Source organism: Haliaeetus albicilla, chromosome 12 (assembly GCF_947461875.1).
Source record: "Haliaeetus albicilla chromosome 12, bHalAlb1.1, whole genome shotgun sequence".
Taxonomy (NCBI): domain Eukaryota; kingdom Metazoa; phylum Chordata; class Aves; order Accipitriformes; family Accipitridae; genus Haliaeetus; species Haliaeetus albicilla.
The window spans coordinates 9,719,559-9,738,924 of NC_091494.1; positions in this window are offsets into that span (position 1 = coordinate 9,719,559).

Below are 19,366 nucleotides of genomic sequence, written 5' to 3' on the forward strand. Positions count from 1 at the left end.
AAGGTCCCTTCTAACCCAAACCATTCTATGAAATGCTTCAGAGGTAACTGGAGGAGGACCAGTGAGAAAGGGCAAGTGACAAAAGAAATGATAAGAAATAATGGCTGAACCAGAGAGGCCAAAAAGGAAGAAAACATATATAGTGAAGTTGGTTTTCTTGAAAATAACTGAAGTAATTAAACTGTGTTGAAATATGGAAGGAGCAGGGTTCTTAAGCATTAAAGATTATCTAGAAAATTATTTTTAAATCCACAAATTCATTGCGATTTTGCTGGCATTTGTTCTTGCTGCACTCTTCTGGTGTCTGCTTACATAGTTGCATGTATTTTTAGGAATGTGCTTATAAACTACCATCTTAATTGAAGACAACACTGAAAAAGAGCACTGGTAATGTTGTAGAGACAATTGGTAAAAAATATTTTAAAAAATGTGAAAATGATAATTTCTTTAAAGTTTGAAGACTACGTGGCATGTAAGGCAGGAATTACACTCATTGCATGAAAAATATGGAGGGGGGTGGTTTATGAGGTAGGACTCATGGAAAAAGTAGTATGTTATTGTATAATCAAAGGCTGCAATATTTCCTCGTGGGAGAGTAAGAGTAAACTGATGGCTTTTTATTCTGATGTTTCTTGCAAACTGATTTTTTTGCAAACTGATGTTCTTATAGTTTGGCTTGCTTGCTTTTTTGCTCAGTTTGTTTTTTTTCTGGCATTACCACCCTATCTTTCTTATGAAAATCTGGTATGACATTTCAGTACAACTTAACATTCATATTTGACCTCAAGGTAAGCATTTGCTAAAACTGCATTTGATAAAATGAAATTTGCAGACTCCTTTTAAAATTCATACTGGAGGAGCTGCTGTAAATAATTGTTTCTTTATAGCATTAGCAAACCAAATACTGAACTACTAAGGACTCTGAAAAGAATGCTGACTATAACTTGTCACTGAAATTTATTATTTTTCTGAAAACCAGTTCATCTGCCTCAGTTTGCTCAGAGTAGGTTAGGTAACACCAAGTTGTATGATTTCAATTACATGTGTATGTCTACAGTCATGTCATTGTAGCATAATAAGCAAGTAAATCCAAAAAAACCCCACCCTTATTGACGTTTATGTTGATATAAAATCAGTGTTGGGATCATAGCTAAATATTTAAGATATATTGAAGAAATTTTATGTTTAAGAAAATATGAAGAGAGTTTTAAAATAAAAAGGATGAATAAAAGTATTAATGAAAATATTTTTATAGTTCAAGATTTTCTGGGACTGCTTTCTGTAGGCCTGAATTTGGAAGTCTTAATTCATCGGTGTAATGACTGAGAAGAATTTCTTAGAAGTCTAATCAGTAAAATGTTCCTTTAGGGATTTTCTTGTCTATATTGTATGAAAATCATGTGGAATTTAATTTTGCAACAGGGAATAGAAGATGAGGCTATGATAACATGGGGGGTAGGACAAATAAAATTCTTGCTATGGGTGCTCCTTAAAAAAAACAGAACTGAGTATATCAGGGTTTGATCTAAAGCCAACTATTACATGAAGAGTCTGATAAGTTTTACAGTCTGTGAAAGCAATGATTTGGAAATGTGTTTGCACAATGAAAAAGAAACATTAATGGTGTAGGGTAAGAATGCAAAAAGCTTTGTCTTTTTTTAAAGCTCTTTGAAGAATGTCTTAGACAAGGTGTTGTGATGTTTGTGCTCGAGTTTTGGAAAATATGGAAAACCTTACTTCTTGCAGTGTATCTTTCAACTAGATGCACTCTAATTCAGTTTGGGATCAGTTTTACCTCTTTTTTTTATAAAGAGTCAAAAGCATTTGTGTCCAAGTTTTCCCACTAAAGGATGGGATGAGCTGTCCAAATCATGCAATGTGTAGAAGTTTATCTGTGTGGCTTATCTCTGGTTTTTGAAAGAAACAGGAATTTAGCTTGCTGTTAAGGATAAATTAGAGGAGAACTGTCATGACCTCTGTTACTGTATATTGCTTTAGTTTCCTTAAAACACTCCTGAAGTTTGAGTCTGGTTTTGCCCATAAAGAGTTGTTCAATTCTGTAAGTACAGAATGCCTTTGTGTTCATTAATTTAGGAATAGTTGAGAGTGCTTCCTTCCTTGAAGGGTTGGTCCCAGTTTCCTTTTCTACTACTGGACTGAACGCTCATGATATATCAATTGAGGATAACACCTATAAAATTTCTGTTTTCTTTACACTCTCTTGTAGTAAGAGAATTGTGTATGGATATAACAAGAAGTCTGGGAAGTATTTCTTCTGCATTCAGTCAGGATTTAAACAAAAAGACAATGAGGAAAACTAGTTGGGAGTGTATAGTGTGTATCTGCCCTAGACAGAGCATGCTCTGAATGAATGCTGGAAAATACTAGTTAAAGTCAAACTACCAATCTAAACAGAAATTCTCCATATGAAAATGTGTTAAACAAGCTAACAAGCTTTGGAGAGGTAATAGGTTCATATCCACAATACTTAGCTTAAGAATTGCCTACTGCATATGTCCAGCAAATGTTTTTACAGTAGAATATATTAAGGAGATTGAAATATTCTTGTGAATAACTTGAAGACAAATCATAAATTCTCAGTTACAATATTGCTGTACCTAGTTATGAAAATCAAGTATCTTTAGACAAAGGTATTCAGTACCTCCTGCAAGTTGTTCTGCAAAATGTAGGCTCATTCTAATCAATCTGCTAAACCCAGTTGTGGGATACAAGCTCAGATGAGAATATAACAATATACTATCATGTAAAAAAATTTGAAAATATGCATGTAATATGACCAGCTCTTCAATGCAAATGGCTTCCCATAGTGATAGTATTTGTGTAGAATTTCCAGAAACAAAAACAAGGGGAGGGGTGATACATAAAGCTTTATGGCACACTGGCCAAAAAGAAGTGATGTCTGTCAAAATGAGATTTTTCTTGTAATGTCTGGTTGAATTAATATTTCCTAGAGACTGCAACTCACCCTTCAGTAATGGTTTTGTAATGTTATTTGACCACTGAATAGATGATAGTAATCTTGAGCTAAACAAGCCTTTACAAATCTTAATGAACAGAACTATGAACAAAGTAACATTTTATGGTTTTGGAATAATCAGTCAGACATATTTTCACCATCTGGTGGTGTTTGTTAATTTGTAGGTTGGTAACACAGCTATTCCTGGAATAGCATCGCACAAAAATGCAAACAGGGCCGTAATGAAAAGGTAAAACTCTCAGGGAAAGTTTAGTAAAGGTGAGTTCTTGGTGAAAATACCTAGTCAAGTAGCAGAACTCCAATATGGAATAAAATAAAAAAGCCTGAGGAATATGGGTGAAGGGGAGAGGAGAGTGAAATCTGTCAGGTGTGTGTGTGCAGCAAAATAATACATTGCAACCATGTGTCATGACTGACAGCTTTGTAATTCAGGAGGTAAACTGGGAGGTTGTATATGAAGAGGAGCCAAGTTCAGCTGCCTAGCTAACAGAAACAGAGCAACCCTTTCCTGCAATTCTGAAGTCAGTGAAAGTTTTAAGTTAGTAAGATGGGCACTGAGGCAAGGCCTTTGTATTTCTCAGTCTTTCCACCTAAAGCTTTAGGTTGAAACAATTGTGAAACACTGCCAAGTCTAATTGTATATCATATGAGTCTCGGTGAAAAGAATGAATTGCCTCTCTGCCCTGGGAGAAATACCCACATGTCAGCAGTTCCTTCCAGAACTTCAGCTTTGCCTAGGTAGCTGTCTTTGTAGACACGGTAAACTGCACTTTAATGCATGATTTTCAGGTATATCAATGTGTCTAGTTTCTAGGAAGGTAAGCCTTTTAATTCTGTATTCATTCAGAGAAACAGAGAAGATACACAGTCTCTCTGTCTCCCACTCTGTTTCTCTTCTACCTTCCCCAATTTTGATTTTAAGTTTTTTCCAAGACTTACAGTACTTGTAAAAATGTGTGGCAGCTGAGCTTTTCTCATCAAGCATCTCTTGGGGCAAGAACTCGATCAGATGAGAAACATCAATGGCCAAACCAGGTGCACCAAACTCCTATTAAACTTCTTTTCCTCCAGGCCTGAGAACTCTGCTAACATTTGCCTAAATACAGCTATGACATAGCCTACCTTCTTATTTTGACAAGAAACTTAAAACAAGTTTTAATTAAAATAGTATTTGATTTTTTTAGAGTGCCTGCAATATTAATATTCTTTGTCTGACATTTCAAATACTTTTCTCATTGTAATTTCCTCAACTGAAAGAGGTTTAAAGCAGTGAAGAGCATAAATTATATCTTGTTTCATACTATAAACTTTGAGGTGTGAAATTTCTCCCAATGTACCTTTTAAAAACCTCTTTTATATGTGAAAAAGTAGCAATTGATACATATTTGAGTCAGACAAAAATGCTGAATATTATACTTTTCAGCTCAATGGTTTTCATTACCAATGGTAAATATTTAGATTTTTTTTTAATGTATCATATACCACTTTTTGTGCATTCTCAAAATAATTATTACAGGGAGTATTTTCCAGTGCAACTGTGTAAGACTAAGATACAACACAAACCAGGGAAAAAAACAAAGACTTTCTAAGATACTCCTGTGTCTAATTCTTGTCTGAGCTTGGAGGTACACTATCTTTATAGCAATGACTGCTGAAAAGTTGCAGGATGCTTCTAGTGAACCAGGCATTCAGACGTTATCATTTCAGCAGATAGCAGCTAATGTCAGCAGCAGCAGGAAAACCTTTTTGCTTTTTTTAGGAGCTGTGTGGAGCATAGCCTGTTTCTTTTTTGCGTATCTGTGGCAAATCTGGTGTCAAGTGGTACAAGTGTCACTCAACTCAAAACCAAATGCAACAGTTTAAATACCAATTGCAAGTAAACTACAATCACAGGGACAGAGATGGAAGCATTTGCTGGATTAAGATTGTATACAACTTATGAGGAAATAGACTAGAAATTTTGAGCATTTTTAGCAGCCTCATGACAATTCCCGAAGAAAAGGAGAGTAATGAGTTGAAGCTGGCCCATTTCATTTCAAACTAGAGCTGAGCAATTAAACCAATTCAAGAGCACATCCATTAGATAGGAGCAAAATTTCTTCCACTTACCATGGGCTTCTTGAGATGGATTGAACTGTGGTCAAATCAACACTGGTTAGGTGGGTAATGTTGGGAGGATAATTTTCATCTAAACCTGGGAAGTTTCTGTGCTCTGTAGAGCTTGCCTCTGAAGGTTCCTAGCTGGGGTCAGTGCACGGTGGGGCTATCATCATGCTCCTCTTAGGACGTCTGCTTCCCCTGTGTATAGTGCAGCTGTTTTTGTGAAATGCTGTGAGAAACAGTGTCTCCTGGCTCCCAGCACTCACTGAATTTTAACTTCAACAGAAGCTGGGAATACAGAAGGATGTGAAGACTGTTGCCCATCCTAGAGAAGCAAGTTGTTAATTAGCTTCTGAAAAGGCACTGGCTTCCTACTGACAGTTTCTGCTTATTAAGAGTTCAGGAGCTCTTGGCAGTCAAAGGTGTGATGGTGCCCATCAGCAAACTTGCCTCTGCGGAAGCAATGGCTGCCCCTGAGCCATTGTAGGCATGGGAACTGCAGCCTTATGCTGCTAGAGGATGGACCTTTTTGGTGTTGGGGAAGGAAAAGCTAAACTGTGGCATCCAAGACAAACTGTAACCAATTACTGCAGCTCTCTGCATGTTCTGGATGCTTTCCCCCAGAAGGGCAAGTATCAGTGACAGTGATATTTGCACCTTAGTTCATGCCACTTTAAGCAAGTTCACTACCTAAGCAAGTCTGTTGTTCACTGCTTTTATAATGGGAAAGGGATTGTAGGTATGTATCTTACAGAGCAGTATGTAACTACTAGGTTATAGACTAACACCATTCTTTCCTTCTTGTCCTTTGGACAGTGGAGAACGCTTCAACAACAGAAGTTGAAAGTGTATCTACCTTATGCTCCCCTGTGTAAAAGATGTGGACATCAGGTGGAAGAGGAATTAGAGATGTTCTAAAACTTTTGTGAGAGGTCTAACTGCTGAGCTGTTAGATGAAGAAAAAGTTCTTCCTACAGCTATTTATAAAAGACAGGTGTACCCTCTGTCTTATGATAGAAAAAGCCTCAGTATTGGAAGTTCAAAGAATGGGGCAGCTATCTCCCTGCAGTGAGGTTTGCTTACCTGGTGTCTGCAGCCTTAAGACAACTCTTGCTATGCGTGAACCTCATCTCTCTCTAACCCTTCTCCTGCATTGTAGAGATACCCTGGGCACCAAACTGGGCACTGGGGGTTGTTTTAAGCCTCATTTGACTGTGAGTTAGAGATTGTGAAGCTCAGTGTCATTGTACAGAAGCCTTTTTGTGAATTCTGTTCCAAAGTCTCATGAGTGCCTTTGAAAATACTTAATTTTTTTCTAATCCTGATTTTCAAAGGTGATACAGGAGCCTCTACTGAAAAGGGACTTGAACTCCATGATCTGCAGACAATCAGCAGTATCCAAAAATAATTCTCAGGTTTTGCTCAAATGTAACCGTTCTCAGTATTATTATGTGATATTCTAACTTGATATGACCTCTGTAAGTAGTCTTTATTCTCATCTTCCCATTTCATATGTTGTATCAATGTCTTTGAGAAAAATCCAGATAAGCCAGTAGAAAAACCTTTATTGTGAATAAACGAGACATAATTGAAATTTGTCAGAAAACTAAATGGTCAGAACACTCCCTTAAGAAACAAGAGGTTTAGGATGTCTGTTGTTTTTTCTTGACTTGCATAAACCTGGGTGATATTTATGAAGATGTGTAGCTCTCCCTGATTGAAAACCTGACTGACAGTATCAAACCTCATTTTGTATCTTTACGCAAACTTCACCGTACTACTACGAAGGTATCACTTTCCAGATGTCTAACATAGTCCATATTAAGTTGATATAAACTCATTTACTAGAGTGTATTTTCCTAAGTTGTCTTAGTATAGGTGAGATGGATGGAAATGAGATGTTTACAGCTACTTTTACCTATGAAAAGTGATAAAAGTTAAAAAGTAGCAAAATGAATGGTTTCTTATGATTACCATAAGTAATAAGATTAAAGTAGCATTTAGTTTTTTTATTTATCCATTTTTCTGTAAATCTCTTTCTCCCTTCATGAAGATTAAAACATGCTATTTTTCCCCCTAGATATCTTCCTAAGGTTCCATTACAGAATGCAGTTCCATCTGCCTTTTCTGGCTTCTTTAATGGTGCATAGAAACTTTGAACAGGACATGACTTTTCCTTTCTGGGAATGCTCAACAGATTAATATATGGCTGTTATTCTATTTTGTATTTATTTGTTTTATCGCATCATATAGAAGACCCCCACCAGAGAAGAGGAAAAGCATCTGAATCCCTTATATAAAGATATAACTTGAGAAATGCTGCACAAGCTAAAAATGCAGCTAATTAAACCCACTAATGAGTTAAAGCATAAATATAGAATTAGATAACATAGAAGGCTTTATGCTCAGTATTGAAGCATCCATCAATCTATATGCCTATAGCACTATACTTTGTTAGAACCTCTTAAAGTCCAAGTGTGATTAAAAATTACCCTTGAAAATCTGCAGCTGGAGCATCCTTGTAACTGTATAAGAGGTGCTTCTAAAATGTAGGAGGTGGTTGTAGCACACCAGTGGGGTAATATCCCAGCTCAGCAATTTTGCTTTGTCACTCTGAGCACTTCAGAAGCAGAAAATTTGACAAGTAGCAACTCAGACGCAACCTAACCTCTTAGTACGAGTCCCCAGTGCAGCTTCAACTGGGTAAGCTGCAATTCACAAGTTCTAGCTCCTCAACATCTTCAGCTTGGTAAATCCATATACAGCACAAAAGTAACTCTAGCTGGGCTGTTCTTAAGATCTGAAAGCACCTCCTTAGCTTAATGTGAAAGACACTGGTCTGTGGGCCTGACAACAGCCAGCCTCTAATAAGGTCCTACTGTTATTCACAACTTGTTAGGCAGCCTTGCTGCTTTGACTTGCTCTGTAAGTGCAGTTATCCAGACTGAAACTGTGCTTGCACATGTGAAAAGCCTGGTGTTTGAGAAGTCTCTTTAAGGTGAACCTAGCTCTGGATTTCCTACTCCTTTCCTCCATTTTCACATGATCTTAAGTGTACCAAGTTTGGGGAACATTCAGGACAATGCGAATCTCAATTTTTATTTCTGTGCTTGAAAACAATTGTAGAATTGCAGAGAGTGGAAGAACTGCTGGGACAACTTAATGTGCTCACTACCGGGTTTGCATTACGTCGTGTCTGACTACTCTGTTTTCTGTTTATGAATTTTGCTGTTTGTTGATGAGTATCAGGATCCTTCCTATTTCATGGATGCCTCTGAGCATTTTGACTGCCCAGGTAGAACACTGTCTACAGCAGGAATTTGCAAAGTATGGTCATGGAATCATATACTTTGGAATTGCCTCTCTTGGGAGCAGGTGGCCTGCAATTAATTTTGCCAAATGAATTGCAGTGGCCAAATGAATTTTGGCTATGTTCAGTAGACTACCTGATCACCAAAGTTGTAGTGGATAGAAGGTCTTTCCCAGCTACCCAGGGCTTGCATGAGGGCCTGTGTTCCAGGGGCTGGAGCAGTCAGTTGCTCAGAGCCTGCAGGTTTAAGGCTTGTGTCTTACTGATTCCAGAGGAATCCCCCCATCCCCGTAATCTGCAAGGCAGGGAGAAGGTGGGGAAAAAATCTGTTCCAAAGGTATGCTGACACAGGGCATGTGGTAAGTCTTTATTTCTGACAGTGTAGGGGGAAAAAAACAATACTATTTGGGACATGGTTTTGGGGTGGTGTGGTTCCTAGCTTGTTGCTCGTCAGGCCTTCTCTGAGTAAAAAGTGGGGGAGCCCTACTTGCAGCACAAGACTGTGGAATTTGTGCTCTTATAAGTAAGTCGGAGGGTGATAGGGGAGCAGTAATCCTTTTCTTCCTAATGAAGCTACAGAGGTGTGCACAAGTTAGTCCGTCCAAAAATTGCTCTTTCTGTAGTTAAAACAGGAAGGGAGATAATGCAGAGTTTGCAGATTTTTCTTTTCATCTTTTTTAGGAGTCTAGAAGCATGGCTCTCAGTCCATAATTAGAAGAACTGTGAGAAATACTCTGGTAAATGATCAAATGTAAATGCACATCTTTGAATGATGCCAGTAGTATTGTGGACCCATTTAGTAATCTACAAGGCTTCTTGGGGGGAACTGCAGAAATTTACTAATTAGCTTCATCTTTTCAACGTGTGGAGAACATATTGCTATTAATGGGTTTCATAGCACTTTCTGAACTGCACTGCAATCTGATCTTTTCTTCTTTTTGGAGAGCCAACTTTAACTATTTTCTCCAGCACTTAGAGATTTTGTTTTTTTCAGAATGTTCATCAATAGCTGCTACTCTAGTTAGACACAGGCAGTACAAACACAAAACTCCTAGTCTTGCTCGGCTGAGCTGGCATAGCAGTATATGAACTGCTTGCATTGGGAACCTGCTGGGATAAAGAAAGTAGCAGTGACCAAGCACTGAAATATCACAGATTCTCAAGAGGCAGTGGCACTAAAATTGAAAGCATTAAGCACACTCTTGCTTAAATATAAAATAGTTGCACACTAACCCATGCTACTTCCTGGGAATAATAATAATGCTTTTGCAATGCAGAATGAAATTAAAATCAAACAAAACAATTTCTCTGTAACCAAAAGCAAGTCTGTGGCAGGGATGAGTCAGGACTGAAGTCTTGGAAGGATGGAGAGTGTTTCATGCAGGAGCCTCTCTCCCTTTCCCTGTTACCAGGGAGGATTTATAGGCAACAGACTTAATGGGTTAGGCAGACAACTTGTTGCTGAGTAAGTCATGAACAACTGACATCTATTCTGCATCTTGGAACGCTTGCATGCTGCTTGGATGTGTTCAACCAACAGTAGCATGCTTTAAACTACTAAAAAAGAATTTTTTCCATAGTTTTTACAAATTTGGGGTAAACCACTTGCTTATTTGAGTAACTAACTAATTTTGTTCTTTCTGCTTTCTTATAGGTAAAGCACACTATGCTGTCAGCTGCAATTTTAGTTCCCTCCAACAGCAGGGAAATCTTGGGTCAGATTGATAAAAAGGTGTAACATAGTTTTCAGGTATTGCATACTAATGAATAGCTGGCTCTTATTATTTGCCTATCCAAGAAATTTAATGAATAGGTTGAAAGCTAATTATTGAATTTCTGTATTTGTGGAGAACAGTGCTTCAGAAAGTGCAGATCACTGAATACCACAGACAAGTTTCTGTGTGTATTCACTTAAACATAAAAATAAATTTACTTCAATCATGCATGTCCTTATTCATTCTTCTGTTTGCCTTTAATGGCTTTCTGCCACCACTTAAGCACTTAGAAGGTGGGCACAGTGTGAATTCAAGACAGTCACAAACCAAGGAGCATCTGGATAAAAGTTTAAAAACATATATTTGTAGTATCACACATCACCTTGACACATCTGGGAAAGAATCAGGATCCTGAAAAATCTGACTGGTATAATGGTTAAATGGCTCCTGATATGACTGGCTTCTTTCGATACACTGCAACAACTGCTGGGCTTTGACAGTTCTGAGGTGGTTCCTGAAATTCTCCCAGCTGTATGTCAAGTCCTCCTTTTTGAAACCCTAAGCATGGAGAGCTGAATAGCTGGAGCTATCCCCGTTGGGAGTTTGTGGCTCAGGTGACTAGGCAACTCTTTTAAACTGGGATGGGTTTTTTTAACAGCAGAAACAGAGCAAAGAAAAGGGAGAGGGAGAAAAGACTGTTACTGCAGTGGAAGTTAGTGCTGTGATGAACAGGTCTGTCATCCCAGTGGCTTGCCATTTCCCTGGTCTAACTTCCTCAGAAGCTCAAGCAGGTTGCTGCATCTGTGTCAGTCTGCATGACAAGATCAGAGGGATGTTATTTAACTATTTGTGGTCCTTTTGATCTTTTGCTTCCCTGTACTGGCAAAACAAGTACTGTAACTTGGCTTAAGCTTCTTTACAGCTAATACTGAAAATATTAAATAATGCCACATACATTCCCAGCAAGGGGCTTGTTTTGAATCACTGTGCTGTTTCTTCTGTGTTCCTCATGGTCCAGAAACTAAACCACTAAGTACATGCAGTGAGCAGTCCAATTCCATGGAGTATATGTACATATGTACATGGACATACAGTATATTCCAGGATGAACACAATCATACAGAGGATTGTTTTTGTCATGGCTTCTTCTAACTCTCCTCTTTGTAATTCTGTAGATGCTGCCAGGGGAACAGAAGTGGTATCGTGACCAAACAAAAAAGGCAGCTCAGTTTTCCAACAGTGAAATAGTTCTATTGCAAAATAATGTTCTTGGGAGAAAAAGAGCAAGGTGAAATAAAGTGCAACTGTCTGCCTATCTTGGTACCACTGAGTTTCTTGAGTTTGTGTCAAAACTTTAGAAATAGGGAATATTTAAAAGGAAAAAAAGTGACAGACCTTATATTTTAGTTTGGGCTTTTGGTCTTCTCAGAAGGAAGCTTCAATAATTTTAAAATATTGTTGTTTAATAGTCAATTTCAAATCCAGAATATTATAGACCATATTCCTGGCATTTATGAGGTCCTAGTTCAGCAAAGCATTTAGGCATGTATCATGTGATCAGTTTCACTCTTCATTAGCTGTATGCTCACCCAAGTCTTACTTCTCCAAAAACATACACATATTTATATCACTAAAAGATTAAGTCCATTGCCACTGAGCTTCTTGCTTTCTGGATGTTTTGCTTGCCCATAAAGTCTGAGATATATGTTCTATTAATTGTGTATAGCCAAAAGTGGCACACAGATGTCGTTACCTGATACAGAAAATGTTTAGCAAATGTATGGTTGTCCTATGTCTGTATATGCAGCCCAGAGGGTACACAATTTTGCTTATAAAAGGGCTGTAGAAGCATATGCAAGCATGGTAATTTAAACAAATATTCCATCTTTGAACATTAAAAAATAATTATGGGCTTTAAAAAAATATTTCTGGAAACTTTTTATAATCAGTTTCAGAACTATCTCCCTGACCCCCCCACCCCACCCCGGCCCAGGCACGGCCCCCAGTCCCTTTTCTCTTAGGGGAAAGCATTTAGAGAGTTGGACTCTTAAAAAATTTTCTCATCCACAAACCAAAGTTCTGTAGAAAAACCTACTGTGTTAATCAGTACATTCATCTAGGGAAAAAACAGAGCTAAGCTATTTATTTTTCTTTAATTATAAGTGGTTAAACAAGGAGAATAGACTTACAATTCCTACTGAACTTAAAAAGACTGTGAGTTGTGCCAGCTAAAAATTAATTAGTAAGGAATTTTTAATTCCAGCATCCTAGGCCAAGAATCTATTCTTTGATAAAGATGTCCCCATGGAATAGAGTTATGAGATCAGATTAGAAGGAATGTAAACTTCATATCACATAAAGCTTGTACTTTGAGCACCAATGCAAAAAGCATGCCTAAAATCAAATTTTTTTGGTGTTGTAACATAAGCTCACAGCTGACCAGACGGGGGCCTAGCATGCGAAATGAAAGAACACAAGATCCCTGAATGTATCTGGAAGATTCTAAGGTGGAAAAGTATTAAGGGCTTTATAATCTGAAGTAAGAAATTGCTCTCCTGGATTTGTTTGTGAACCTGAAATGACATCCATTTTGGAAGATCATTACATGCTGCTTCTTCCCTCTTGTCTACTTGAAGCAGAGGGGCATGAAGCACTTGTGATAAAAGCCATATTAATAGTTTCTTATTCTTTAAGCCTCTTTTCCCTAGTTGTGTTAGATTTTGGCATTTTTGGAAGTGTGGATAGAAAGTGGGGAAGACTTAAAGTTTCACAGTGAAAAACAATGGTGAAGAGTAGATATAAAATATTTAAGATTTTTTTTTTTTGAGAAATAGAACTCTTTTAGCTCTCAAAATTTAAACTCATTAATTTCAAACATTTTCCCCCAGACAAATTTTGCAACACTAGGGGAAAAAAGGCAAAAGAATTTAAAGCTAGTATTTGTTATGAGTTCAGTTTTGTGTTCAGATAATAAAAAACTCTTAAGTAGAGCTACTACATTGTTTTTGCATGTTGGTATTGATTTATGAAAAGCCATAAACGTTAGTAAGGAACGTTAAAGTGAACCACTTTTTGTTCCTTTGAAAATTGTTCACTGATCTTGCTGTTCCTTATGGTAATTGAATGTCATCATAAAGGTCCTATAAAAGTGTAAGTCTCAGTGGAGGGGAGGCACAGCCATAGTTTTAATTGGCATATGTACCAGGAAAATATCAGTGTATTATAAAAGATTACAGATAATTTGAAGAAGAGTAAAATTGTATTATTGTAAAGCTAGGGCTGTAAATATTAAATTATTTGCTTAATCTATTTAAATTGGAGGCAAATGATTGCTATCATGCTAAGGTGAGAAAAAGCATAGAGTTTCCAGTGAAAATTTGTGCTGATTGTTTTGAGTGACTGAAGGCAGGTCTGCAGAGATGAAACATGGTGGAAGCTGCAGAAAGAAAGTGGGAGAAGTCCTGTGGATGCTTCATTAATGTGTCTGTAGGATAACATATTCATGAAGGATGTGGAAAAAATAATCTAAGTAAGTTGATTTTTATGTTAGTTATTCACCACCTAGCATTTTACCTTCATAGACTTTTTTTTTTTTTAATCTTTAGCAGTTTTGCCTGAGATGCTACTTTGCAATTTTCAAATGGTGGTTAAATTTCTACAATAGCAACAAGCATTGCCAAGGTGATTTAGGAAAGAATCCCTTGCATTATGGAAGATAGTAAAGATAGAGAGAAATACAACATAAAATTTTCTGAGAAGCTCAAATGGAAGCGTACTCTAAGAATCTATGGAGTATGGCAGGTTTTATTTTTGCTTTAAACTTCAAAAATAGCTGTGTGGGTTATCATGAAGTCTCCCAGCCGCAAGATTCAAACCTCAACTAAAACAAACTTTGTATAGCAAAGAGCTTCCTATTTTGACTATGAAACCTGTAAGGTAATTATTTTTCTAGATGAGAGAACGTAGTGTGTCTAAATACACTTGTGAGGATATTTTACATAGCCTGTTTTTGCTTTTAAGGAATAACTTTCTTTTAAAGAAAAGTGGTGAATGTTTCAAGAAGAAAGGGAGAAATGCCTTACCTATCTCAGTTGATACTGCATTCATAGGCTTGGAAAGATTCAGAAAATAGAGGGCTAGACCTTGCATTGCCAGGCTTACTTAAGCTGAGATTTGCTATTTTTCTATGTTTTTTGAATGAGAAGGAAAAAAATCTGACATTTTGATATATAATTTGCATAATTCAAGATGTAAATAAAAACCTTTGTCAAAATAGTTGATGGTAATATCCATTTGGCTAACAACCCTATCCAATTTATTTAAATTAAAGATGGTTGCAAATAAACAAAGTTTCAAAAAATTCACCCTTGAAATAATTATTTAGACTGGGCGCCTATTTTATTTTTTCCCTTGACTTTACAGAGAGGGACTGAGTGTGTCAACATGTGTTTCTTCCTTCCAGCCTTATCTTTGACTTTTAATTGATAGAATTTTTGAAAATTACTCTGTAGCAGGCTCTTTGTTCATTTGTAGACTGGTTAGATTGATTTGAGAGACAAAAGTTGGCACTTTTGGGGGGTTTTTTTTGTTTGGTTTTTTTTTTTTGTAATATGGGTATGACTGTAAGTAGCTGTTGGTTGTGAGGGGAGTGCATCCATAGCTATGGAACAAGAAGGATGTTCAGCCAAAATGACATGTGAAAATCGCTTGCCAGTGGTCTAAGTCCTTGTCTTGGGAGAGCTTCTTATGGCTTAACACAGACATAAGCCTCACGACATTTGTTCTAGAGTCACAAACCTGAGTATGAAAGCCATTTTTAATATTATAGTAATATATAACTTTTTCATGTTGATATGTAAATTGGTCTGATCATAGCTGAGTCTTTTAATTTAAGACATACTGAGAGTCTCTCTTGATGCTATTACTGACTAGCCTACTTTACATCATATGTGTACTTCTATAGTTAAAATTGTGTAAGAACCACCATGTTGGCTGTACAAAGGCTGCCAAATAGCTATTATAGCTTTACCATATCCAAAATGGAGTGGCTTTTTTGGCTAGAAAAATACATACTTGGATCAATTTAATGAACTCTATCTTGTGATTGATTTACTCAGTGAAGAAGAAATTGGAAAATATGCAAGACCTTGATGTTCCTTTTTCAATGTGTTCAGAAATTTGGTTGGGTTTTTTGTTGTTTTGTTTTTGGTTTTTTTGTTTTTGTTTTTTAAGGAAAATATAATTTTAATTTGAAGCATAACTAAACTTCACTTTTAGCAAGTTAAAAAAAGATGGTGCAAAATGCAGCTTTTCATTTCAGGTCTAATTAAATATTTTGTTTGATTAAAAGGTACTTTTCCCACCTTGTTTTTCATCACAGGAAAAAAGCTGAAAAAAAATTGCAAAGCTTATTTTGAATTTTGGTGCTTTATAGAACATGAAGACAGCCTAAGAACAACCAAATTTTTTTTACTTTATTAGAACTGTCAGCTGTGAAAGTTCAATAGTTCTACCTTCTTCCCTCTCATCTCCAAACACAGGGAAAAGTGGATCTTTTACTTCTTTGCTATACCTTTGTTCCATTAACACTTTGGCATATATTCACTATGAAATTCCTCTTCCAAGGATTCCCTTTTCAACATAATACTTGAAGCTTCATATTCATCCTTCTAGTCTGTATAAAATGTAAGAAATTTTGGACTTTCTATTATAAAGACAGAGGCTGTTGTGTTCTATTGTGGAATGTTAAGTTCTCAAAGAGTTAAAGCAGATGGGAGAATGTTTTCTGTAATGCGAGTTGACCTTTGCATGCAGTAGATGGCTTTCCATTTTTCCTTGAAATAAAAATATTTTACTAGATACAGTGTTTAAATAAATCAAATGAGGCTTCAAATTATGTAAAACCTGACTAATTATTTTAAATTAAATTACAACTTTCACTTCTGCATTTCTGGCATAATTCAGTTTTAATGCTCATCTAAGCTGTAATCTCTCTGCTGTGTATTTGGGCTGCTTGAATAAACTGATGGTTAGTGTAATTTTTTGTTACATGTTCAATGAAGGCAATTTTTGTATTTCTAAGATAGCTAGAAGATCGAGTTCTGTGACCTGGAGAAAAAGGAGGCAAATCAGAAGGTGTGCAGGCATGGCTCCTTACCATTGCAATGGGATACCTGAGAAAGCTACCCACCACCTGTTCAGAACATTTTCTTAGATGTCTGGGTTGTGACAGAGTAGGAAAAGGCAGATAGTTTCTATCGCAACTTCTCCGCCTTTCTGAAGGTACTGTGATGGAAATTGTTGCGAGGTGAAGTACATTACTGCTTAGCATCATGACTGTTAAAAGGAAAGCATGGCAGTGGTATAATAGGTTTGTGTGAGTACTTTGCTATGGTTTAGTGTCAGTGTGGGTATGCTGTTCACAGACCTCAGCTATGCAGGTTTTTTTTTTTGTCATCTTTCTTTCCAGATACGTAGGAAAGTTAATGGCAAAGAATATTACTTGGCTGTGTTTTAGATGCCTGCAAATATGCAACTTTGTGTTTCGGCTTGACTATGCCCTCCTGTGCATGCATTAGACAGTTTCTAGAAAGTATCTTATTAATTACATGTTAATGCACAGTAATACAAGGTAACTTGTAGCTTTCCTATTCATGATGATTTGGAACTACAAACTGATATGGTTTTGCTTGGCTAGTGCAAACTTCCTTAATGATTGAGTGAAAGTGAGCTTTCCAAATGCATTTGAACTCTCCAGTATTTTAGGATCTTGCCTGTGAGCCGAATACCTTACCTGAAAGAGCCACTCTAAGTTATTTTGAAAGGGGTTACTGATGGAATCCACGGGGAGAATGACAGAGATGTATGAAGGTATATGCACAACAATCATCTAGACAATAGCAACATTTCTTTCTTATGGAGAAGTTATTTTTTCTCCTTGCTTTAACCTGCTTTTAACCTACTACTTCTAGAGAAACACATTTTTTTCACAAAAAAAGTATTAGTTATCAGTCTGATATAAAGGATGAATTCTATAATAAATGTGGTATTTGGGGGAACAGCTACTGAGTGAAAACACAGTTAAGAAGAAGATACTGAAGCAAGAGTTAGTTAAAAAACAACCACCCCCACTTTGGACCAGGAGTGATCCAAGATTTCAGAAATGGTGTCTCATCTACTGATCTTCACTAGAAGAGCTTCCATTTTCTTGAGATGAAAAATGTATCTTTGGATCAGATTTTTCTCTTCCCTGTTTCCCTTCAACTCTCCAGAGAATATGGGCAGGCTGAAGTGTTCCTCTAATTCAATTAGCTTACCCTTGTGGGAGGAAGAGGTTGTCTGCAAGTGTGTGGAATGTCAGAAAGGTGTACATCTTGCTAAAGGAAAATATTCAGTAGTTCTTTTAACTATCTGCAAGAAAACAGCAGCAAAGACAGCATGCTGAGAAAGACAGATATCTCTGGGCCTTTTGCCTTAATTCATTCACAAAAAGTATTGAATTCTTAAGAGCTGACCTGTGCTATTGCTGCGTACTCTTTATATCAGGAGGTGCTGATTGTGGATGTAGTGCTGTATAGATAAGCACAAAGGATTCATTACTTCATATTTGTATACTTCTCCACTTCAGTTTCTTTCAGAAACAGAAAATCCAGTAAGGAATGAATCCAAATGGCAGGAGAGGAAAGTGGAAATAGAGGCTTAACAAACAATAAAAAGCAGCTCATAGTTTACACTGAGTTTGCAGCAGGAAGAAGGAGATTCTACTGAACCTGTGCTGTGCTAGCTAGTTAACGAATGCTCCTCAGTCTTTAAAACAAACAAAATTATATCTGTGAGTGTAGATTCCAGATGAACTGTTTGATGAGCTTTCTACTTTGCTTAGAGATAAAGGCTGTGGGAAAGGGTCCACTGAAACTGCATCCAGTCACAGTGCCTCCAGCACAGTTGTCTTATTTCTCTCTTTTTTTTTCCCCCATCTAGAATAAGACAGAATGCTGTTAAAGTAGTATTTAATTTAATTACTGCCAAATACTCAGCTTCAGTAATTAGTTCAGGTCCTATGCACATAGCTTACTAGTCTGCCTGTTTTTGCTGAAGCTTAATGGGGTGCAGAACTTTGAGAAAGTTGCTTTCAGGTATTATAGGCTGTATGTGTTTCAAGTGGAAGCAGTTTCTTGTCCTACTGTAAAATTTAATTAACTAAAGTTTTGTAAACCGTTAAAAGATATGCCACAGAATATGGTTACAAACAATAGATGCATATGATCTAAATTATTCTTTCAAGATTGGCCTATGAGTACATCAGAATTGTACTAGATGACTTCACTGAAGACCTAGTGGATGTCCTGCTACTTGCATGACTCTGAAATTTGCTCTTCTGAATGTCCTCAACCTGTGACCTTTTGCTCTCTCTTTTTTTCCAAAGACATCAAAACCACAGACAGGGCAATGTGTCCAAGGGAAGCAAATGTGCCTTAGCCCTGACAACTTGTTGTACAGGAGGGGGAGCTGTAATTGGAAGAATTTGGGGGAATGTCACAAGGGAATGCCTAAGACAGAAAATGCCACCAGCACCAAAATATCTCGCTGTCTTTTTTTGTGCAACATTATCCAACCTTTGCCATCATGATTTTTCAGCTCTGCACCAATGTGTTGTCTACAACTGCTAGATTGGAGATAACAAAGCTTCCTAGGAAGATTTGACAGTCCCCTTTGACATGTGCATGGTGTAGCCAGTCGTCACTGTAGTCTAGATCCACAGAAGGGAATGTGGGCTATTATTTATATAAGAGTCGGGACAATGCTCTTGGTCATATGATTTAGGTTTAGGTAGTACTGTGAGGGGCAGGGAGTTGGACTCGATGATCCTTATGGGTTCTTTCCAACTTGAGATATTCTATGATTCTATGTACTTCCTGGATCAGGAATGTACTTTGGTATTCTTTTTCAATTGGGGTATTTCAACAGCTGTATTAGGTAGCTATGTAGAAGACCATTATTAACTACCTTAAATTCAGAATATGCTTGCATCTTAATGGGTCATTAGCACTACGGCAAAACGGTGTTGTACTGTTCTCTTGTGAACTATGATTTTCTTCCATGTGTGTGTGCTCTGTCTACCTTGTGCCTGTCCTACATGAGAGTGTGCTTTCCGTGGTGTTTGATGGTTGTGTGCATTATAGCTCTTCTACCGCTTACTCTGTCACTGTTTTGGTGCTCTGAAAAAGTGTCCATATCATCTTA